Source organism: Cygnus atratus, chromosome Z, assembly GCF_013377495.2.
Source record: "Cygnus atratus isolate AKBS03 ecotype Queensland, Australia chromosome Z, CAtr_DNAZoo_HiC_assembly, whole genome shotgun sequence".
Classification (NCBI taxonomy): domain Eukaryota; kingdom Metazoa; phylum Chordata; class Aves; order Anseriformes; family Anatidae; genus Cygnus; species Cygnus atratus.
The window spans coordinates 4,969,879-4,979,358 of record NC_066396.1 but is presented as its reverse complement, the minus strand read 5'-3'; positions in this window follow the sequence as shown (position 1 = coordinate 4,979,358).

Sequence of the window (9,480 nt, the reverse complement as noted above, 5' to 3'; positions counted from 1 at the left end):
AAGGGGTTTCTGAATAAGTTTTTACCTCAACTTAAAGCATTGTTATGGATGCCAAAAAACAAAAGATTGCTGCTTGTAAAATAGACCTCCCTTTATTAAATGATATTTTAATAACCATTTTCCAATGCTGTCTTTAGGAAAAATATGAATTATGTTGAAATCACAAAACTAATACTTTATCCAGCTGGAACACAATGTCTTAAAGGTGATACCTCTGCAGAAAAGCTATTTGCTTGGATCACTTAAGGACTGGAGAGATTTCTTATATATTTCTCAGATACAACATGGTCCGTCCAACCACAATGTCATCCACTATATAGTATCCCTTGGCCACAGGGGGAAACCTAATACCTCAATTAAAACAAAATAAAACAAAACAAAACAACAAACTTTTTATGAGAATATGTAGAACTCTTACATTTTTCATTCCCCATTGTTATTGATAAAATTAGCAAAACTGAAAATGAGCTTTTCAGATAGATTTTTTTTTTTCTTTTCAAAATGCTATTTCATGTCTCAAATGTCAAAAATAAATAAAACCATGAACCATGAACATTTTCATGTGCAAAAATGAAGGAAAAGGTTGGAAAACTGTTATTTTGAGAATTTCAGTATGCAGATTTATGGATCATTTAAGCTTATTTAAGATTGAATTGTCTCTCTACAGCTTTATGAAGATTCATCTGGACATTATTTGAGAATTGTGTGAATGTGCAAATGATTTGCAAATTTTTAGGAAGTGCAGCCTTTAACTGAGTTTCTAAACAAAATCTTTAACTGGAGGCAACTTAGTTACTGTGTATCCAACTCCTAAATAGAAAGTAAACTTAAAACTTGTAAAGCCACTTCACAATTACATACTGTAAAATTGAACACATTAACCATGTACTTCTAAATTAATTAAATGCACTACGAGAAAACAGAGGCATCCCTTGAGCTCATGCTGAACATTGAATCTTGTAATTTCTAGATTAAGACCTGTTTCAATCACAGTTACTCAAACTGATGATAACAATACAATTTCCTCATTCTTAATTCTCTCTCTCTCTCTCTTTTTTTTTTTTCATTATTTATTCTATTTATGGTGAACTCATATCTTATAACACTCTCTGAAACACTTTACATGAAGCAAAAAGAGCAATTAATGTTTTCCATATTGGCAACTTCATGCATGTAATGATAATGTGCTTCCAGCAACTTAAAGATATGGTCTATAAATTAAGCATATATTTAATAGGTGTAAAATAGGCAGAGACAGCAGCTCTCTTGCTTTCTAGAAGTAAAAAGATACTTAGCATTTTAGCAAGATAAGATTAGGTGGTTGAGTAACTGAAATGTGTCAAAACCTTACCTTTCTCCTTTGTATCTCCTTTGTACAGAAAATTCTGTTCATAGAAGTTTCCCCTCCCCCCCCCCCCCCCCCCGCAAATAGAGAAAGCCAAAGCAATTGGCACAGGAAAACACGTGCAGTTAAGCTGAAATGCAGTTCTTCATGGAGAAAGAGACCTATTATCAGAAAAAGATTTATTTGACTTAAATATTTTTTATCTCTCTGTGTGTTGCATCTATTTTTGTGTGGAAATAAGGATAACAAGTTTCTATGAATAGATATTTAAAAGGAAAAAAAAATCTATGGTCTTTAAAATAGATTTTATAACATCGACCTGTATCAATAACTCAGAAATGTGACATTCAACAAAGCTTTCTTTTTTTGCAACATGTACAAAATCTGAAAACTTGATATTTCTCCCAGGTTCTGTCATTTTCAGAAACTCAAGAAAAAGCAAACAAAACCAGCCAAACAAACTAAAGGAAGGATTTCCCCGTAAATTCCTCATTTTAAATAATTAAAATACTCCTAAAACATATGGGAAACCTTCAATCAGATTCCATTCAATACTTCATTTACAGGCCACTGAGAACTTACATTTCACTTGCTCATAGTTCTACCCAACACTGTACTCTAAGCACCTCCATGTTATTTATTTTTCATTATAAACCAGATCTTTATTAATACTAAGTAATTTTATTTATTTATTTATTTATTATTTTTAGGAAATTAATTTAAATGGTAACAAATAAACTTTATCTGTTTATGGCATCATGAAATACTGAGGTTACAACTATTCTAAGATTACTAATTAAGTCCCAAACTGGGAAGTCTACTAATTAACTTGCTAAGTATATCGAGCTACATTAATTTCTCAGACACCTGCATTGATTAGATTCAAAGGAGATGTATTTTCTCCATTGATCCAGCTACAACTGTAAAGAATACTACTGGTATGGATGATTCACTTGATTTCATTGGTAACATCCAAGTAACATCATCTATGGATCCCTGTGAGGGAATTTATTTGCAACTGGTCCTATTCAAATCAGGGAATAGAAGTTTATATACCAGAAGCCCTAAAAAGGCAATGTGTTAGGATGAATGACTTTTTATCAATTGACTAACCAGTGAAAATTAAGGAACAGATCAGGACAGCTGGCCCAAGATGGCCAAAGGGATGCCTTGGGCCATGTGGAATCATGCTCAGTAATGACAGCTGGGGGAAAGGAGGAAAAGTGGGGGATGTTTGGAGTGATGGTGTTTGTCTTCCCAAGAAACCATTATAAGTGATGAGCTCTGCTTTCCTGGGAGTGGCTGAACTGAAGAAGTGAATGAATTCCCTGTTTTGTTTTACTTGAATGCCTTGGCTTTTGCTTCACCTGGTAAACTGACTGTATCTCAGCCCATGAGTTCTCACACTCTTACCCTTCTGATTCTCTGCCCCATCCCACCTAGGGAGAGTGAGTGAGTGTCTGGGTTGTGCTTGGCTGCCTGCTGGGTTAAATACGCATTTTCAACATTTTTTTTTTTCACTGAAGAGCTAATTTTCACTATTTTTCTTGGGAAGGAGAGGGGGTCATGGAAAGAAATGGATGACAACATCTTACATGATTTCTTTTTTTTCCCATGTTTTCTGTAGAAAAAGACATAAATCTTCTAAATGACATTTAAATAAAACTTTATTTCCTTCCACAGAGGCTTTTATCTTCTTGTCTGCTAACTGCAGTGGAGGGTGTGTCTTTGTGTGCATGAATGTAAAAGAGTCTGAGAGAGTCAGAGAGATACATGAGTAAGAGACTTGTTTTATTATACACACCCTGAACCTTATTTTGTAATTCACTGATCATTAAATCAGGTCACGGAATGCATTATTTATTACTTTTCACTTGCTTGCACACACAATTTTCTAATACTACATTCAATTTACACTAGCTTTCCTTTATTTTTTAAACAAAGACAATCACATTAATGAGTTAATCATCAGATCATATGTTATGATGTAATCTTTTTCCTTTCTGCTCCCATTTGCACCATAATGCAAGAAATAGAAGAAAATGCCACATAATTTTAATTTCATTACCCTCTAAGCTCTGTGTGGGTGGAACTTTCTGAGTTGGCACGGGAAAAATAATCACAGTTGTTCTCAGCATGAGAATAACTATATTAAAATATCCAGAGTAAAATGAACCTACTTTTCTCCCCCCCCCCCCCCTTTTTTTTTTTTTTTGTGTTACAGAGGGCAAAGGAAAGGAAAAAGAAAAGACAACACATACCACACAGATAAATGCAGGAAAAAATCTGGTTTCTGGGAAACTTTTGAAGCTAATGCAAGTGAATCAATAGTTACAAGAACAAACCAATTTATACGGCTTGCCTGCATTTCTCTGAGGTTCCCAGAGTTTCTTTGCATGTTCATTTAAATTAAATCTGTCCTATGTTCACATCCCTTTTTTAATGAATTGCAAAGTGACAGACTCAAGTTTCACTTGGCTGCTTTCATAGATTCCTTGTGTCACTTTGGAGAATATTCATTTTTCTATCTGTAAAATAAGGACACTATTTACTACTCCCCTTCTTTATCTTGTCTAGCTGTGTTGGATTGGAGGGCTAACTTAGAGCTTCAAAAACACTCAACATGTTATGGACCTTATGTCAGTACAAGTACTACTACAATAGAACAACATGTTGCCTTCCATGATTCTTATGTTTGACTTGATATGAATGTTTGGTTGTGGGTTACTCTTTCTGTTTTCCCTTCTCCCTTCCCTTCCCTTCTCCTCTCCCTTCTCTTCTCCCTCTCTTTTCTTTTCCCTTCCCTTCTCTTCTCCCTTCTCTTCTCACTTTTCTTTTCCCTTTTCTTCTCTTTTCCCTTTTCTTTTCCCTTTTCTTCTCTTTTCCTTTCCCTTTTCTTTTCTTCCTACTTCTATTCCATTTCTGCTGTAAAAAATCTGCCTTACATTTGCCTGTAATTTTCTCTTTCATCCCATTGGATACATTCTGCTCTTTTCCAAGGGCTATAAACATAACATAGCACTCTGGAGAACCTTTTCTATATCTATTTTTATGTTTTAGTCTCTATGGATATAAACCAACTTGCTGGTGTTACCATACTATCTTTTGATTGAAGCAAAGACTAATTAACTTAGTTATATAATTATTATTCTAAAGACTCTCCTTGTATGCCTCATCTGTCTTTATGTTGCTGAAAAAGACATTTTCTTGTCTACATTTTTGCTGCCTGAGCAAATATAAATGTGCTTCTTAGGTCAGCTAACACTGAATACAATTTTTCTAAGTTAATGAGTGTAGGAAAGAAAAAAAAAAAAGAAAGAAAAAAAAAAGTCCTGACAGAATCTACCTACATATCCCCTAGCCGTCCCAGTAAAATGCACAGATTTCTCAGGGTCTCTTTCTTTAAGCCTGGAAGTCTGAATAAAAACATTATCATGTGATGGGATATAGCATTTGTATTCTGTCTTGGTGAACACTGGCTTGGGACAGAACCGTATTAATACCTGCTCAGGGGCATGGGTTGGATTCTGCTGTGTTTACTGAGGTTCTACATGAGATAAACTCATCTCTGCTGACTTTAGCTATCACTAAAGCATCACTTTAGATATCATTAATCCATCACTTTGGATGGATTTGGATCACTAAACATATAGAATCATAGAATATCCTGAGCTGGAAGGGACCTATACAGATCATCGAGTCCAACTCCTAATCATTGGAGATTCCAACTCCTAATCGTTATCATTCAAAGAACCTCTTTAGACATTGAACTGAGAGAGAACATGAGCAATGATGCTTCTGTGTATAAATAAATAAAATAAACCACCGGAGATGGACAGAACTAAGGAAAGCAAACCTATTTTACTCCATGAATTAAATACCACCATTTTTGGAGCTAAACATTAACTCCTTCTTAGCTGCATTGTTAAAATATGGACTCTGACACACAGTGCAATAGAGCCAACACCAAGAGTTTACCAATTTACGTATCCCAAAAGACTTTGAAAGCTATTTCAGAAAGTAGAAAAGTTATTGGGATTTCTTCTGAGATTATTTTCTGGGAACCCACAGTGGTTTGCTGCTCCTGCTGAAAGCTTCTATAGGTTTTTCTTCCTGTCTACTTTAACAATCAGTGTCTGTTTGTTGGTTGTTTCCTGATTAGGAAGTGTCTACACCTTTTTTCTTTAAGTGATTGCAGATCTGGACGAGTAAAGCAACTATTCAGCTGTGCTTGGGGAGCAGCTACATGACTGGGAAACAAGCAGCACCAGCTGGAGTAACTATCCTGGCATTTCAGGGTTCTCTACTGAGATAGAGCATGCTGACATGCAGCCTGTTGAAAGTGGCTGGTGCTCCTCTCTTTGGGCTGGAGATGGTGGTGGTGTTGCCTTAGGAAATGTACTTTGGCTGAGGTGTTAGGTAAAAAAAAAGTCAGATGTTGTGAGTGGACTGTGCTCTACTGGAAAGGGTGAAAAGAGATCAAGATCTTTGCAGAGAACCAGGAGCCCAAGCCAAAATGATGCAACAGTGGTTATATATGGGGGATCCAGAGATGCTGTAGGGTCTCTGTTCTTGAAGACACTAGAATTTTGATTGGCCCTGACCAATACATTTTATTTAGACCTCTGCTGTTTGCACATGGTACATGCTAGATGACCTCTTCTGGTCCCTTTCAGGGTTTCATGAGCACTCTTTTTTTCTTTAAGTGATTTCATTATGAAATTAAAGAGGAAACATTGATACACAATGCTAATAGTTTTGAATTGATATCAGCCAGGATCTGTCTGATTTTTTATTTATTTATTTATTTTTTAAATCAAAAGTAGAATTAACAAGTTTATTTAATTTGCTCATGTTTTATTACCCCCAGATATTTGGGCAACAAAATATTCCCTGCATGTGTGCTTGCAGATAACAAATGAATTTCATTACTGTGAATACTCGAAAAACTAGATGTGAACTTTTATGGATGCAGAGATGCATATTCAGAGTTGAATGCTTTTCAACAGATTGAACACAGGAGGAGAAATTAGAAGAAACCACTAGTGTTCAGTAAGACTCCTGGTAAAGAAGAAATTATATCCCTAATGATTGTTCCCATCACCTAGATTCATTTACAGTTGGTATGAATTCGACTGGGAGTGTATGTATTAAAGTTTGAAGTGATCAAACAGAATGGTGATGAGAGCTCTACAGGTCCTGAGGGAAAGCATGGGAAAAGATGTAAGTTACCCCATATGATGCACTAAAAATACTTAATTAAGGATGGGCATTATTTAATATATGAGGGAGGGCAGAATTCCAGAAATCATAATGAATTCTACAATGATTCCCCTGAACCTTCCAAGAGAGATCAGACACATAACGGCAAACTTTGCAATGGGGAAAAAAATAAGTGAACTTGGCTACCTCTATTCATGTCTTTGTTTCTTTATCATACTTCACTAGGGAATATATGCATCATAGAAAACACTCTTTTTCTAGCTACCTTGTCATCATTGGTCTTTTAGATCACTTTGAGTCATTTATTAGGATATTCAAAGCACTGTTTTTTGTTTTTTGTTTTTTTGTTTTTTGTTTTTCTCATAACTCCTTCCCACCTTAATTTAATTTTGTGTAAAGTAATTGCAACAAGAACTTAGGACTATTGACCTTCACGAACACAACAAAGATGAATTTAAAGAGCTATGGACAAAAAACATTATTTGTTTTTTAAATAAATAGAAAGAGAAGTTAACATCTTCCCATCAAGACTAAATTAAAAAAAATAATAATAATTCTGACAAAATATTAACATGCAATAAATTGTGAGAGCTCACTCTGCAGCTTTCATAATTAGAAAAATACATTGTTCTCTGTAATTTATTCACTTAATTCAAAGATTGTGAATTTGTGTTCAACACAAAGTGTTTGTGTGGGAATACCCACAGAAAGTAAGATATTACTTTTAAAATGCAGAATGTTTGAGGAGGTAGCAGTCAACACATGTACCCACCATGTATTTCTGATAAGCACACTTTCAACTGGAGTAAGGAAAGATAACCATATACGAACTACTGTGAATGCTACGAAAAAGTTTTATATAGCTTAATTCGAAAACGTTGTATAGAATCACAACCTTAAAAAAATGTATCCTGCATATTTACAACTGAGTACATGTGGAATTCTAAAGAACAGATTTACTCTCTCTATAGAGAGGCTTTTACTGGACATAAAAGGGCTACTATTTGAAGTGCAAATATCTGTGTTTTAAAAGTAACTTTGATGGCTTCAGTTTAAATCATGTTAACCGCTTAGATTTGGGGTTCTCAATGTACATTACATCTTTTATTAAAAAAAAAAAAAAAAAAAAAAGAGAGAGAAAAAAAAAGTCAAGCTATCAAAATAAAAATGATAAAGGATCAGAAATTACTGTGCTTCACTTTAGGTAATTTTTCCAAAGCAATAATAAAACACTTTACCAATCAACCAGTTAATGACCAATGTGAGTTGTTATAAGGCATGGGGTGAAACTGACAGAGCTTAATTTATCTATCTGGCCATTAACTCATCAATAAAAGGGTTACTAGTCAAGAGTGTAAAAATTGTTCGTATAAATCTCAGTTATGTTACTATTAAAATATTAAATTAGTTTTCTGAAGTAATTTACTTTATCGTTATCAAAGAGTAATACCAGTAATATATTGTTAACACTTTATTTCAGTCACTATTGGCCCTATAAACAAAAAATTGACCTGATTGCAACCCTGAAACAGGGAAATAATATTAGAATTAGGGATTTGTCTTAACCATATTTTCTACATAGCTATTAGCACTAAGAAGTTCACTATGTGGATGGTGATCTACTAGGATGCAGAAGTCAAGAGATAGCATTTGTACCTTGTTGCTCATAGTCAGACATAGTCTTCTCAGTAGGTGTACTTTTGTTGTTTTGAGGTACACATGGGTATCTCAAAAGTCAGCCTTAGAGGTCTATCTAAGCATATTAAGGAGTGCCACAGAGATTCTGTCAATTCTTTTTAGGGAATATACTATACTGATATTAAGCTGTGATAGCTATTTTCATTTGATAAGCATGGATTTTGAAATGATCACCAGAACTTTTGCAACTAGGTGCAAGATCTATATTTTAATAGAACCATGACCATTAATTACATGTAGAGGTAGCCATATCTGTGGCTGTATATCCATGTTTCCTCAATAGTTTTGGCCTTGATCTGAAACTCAGATTACGTGTTTGGCTAAAAATTACCTTGGTTCAAAGAACTTAGGGAACAGTGGAGGTCAATGGAAGTCAGAGAAAATCAGTGCAAGCTTCCCCATCAGTGTTAGTGATGAAACTGTTGGAAAAAAAAAAAAAAAAAAAAAAGAAAAGAAAAAAGAGCTTTTCCTCTGAAAATGAGTTCAGGTTATAACTCAGCAAAAGATAAACATGTATTACCATAAAACAATTGTCATCAAGGATCATTTTTCTTTTTTATGCATGTCTCATTGTAGAAGACATGCACCTCTTCGCTGAATTTTCCTTTATTGAAATAAGAGTCTGAGATAAATGGAGTGAGATTTTTATAATATTTATGTAATGAATATGAATGGAAGCACAGGGAAAAAGTCTTTAGGCAATTTTAAATGTATCCCAAAATATGGCTAGTATATCCATTCCAAATGGACTTAATAAGCACTCAAACACCGTGAAGACTTTTAATTAAGAAACAAGTATTAAAAAAAAAAAAAATCAGCTAATTTCCTAATTAAATCAACATGCACTTGTAAATGGATTGCAAGTGATTTCGTTGCTGGTGTCATTGTGTCTTTTAGGTGTAACGCATACCTTTTAATAGGCAATTACTTGATTCTTCAGCATCCAGAAATGGTCTTGAATGTTTAATTCAGTAATGCTGTCAAAGTGGTACACATTGTCCTCTGATGAAAAATTATGACAAAAACAGTACATTAAACCTAAATGTGTCAGAAGATTTGATTAATAACAAGTTAGTGTAAATTCACAATAATGTCAGTGGACTTAGTGACACCTGTTTCACACCCGTGTTGCTAGAACAAAGCTAAAAACCTTTTAGATCCTGTTTGACTGTTTATAATATATTACCTGAACATTTATGTGAATATTCTCAAAA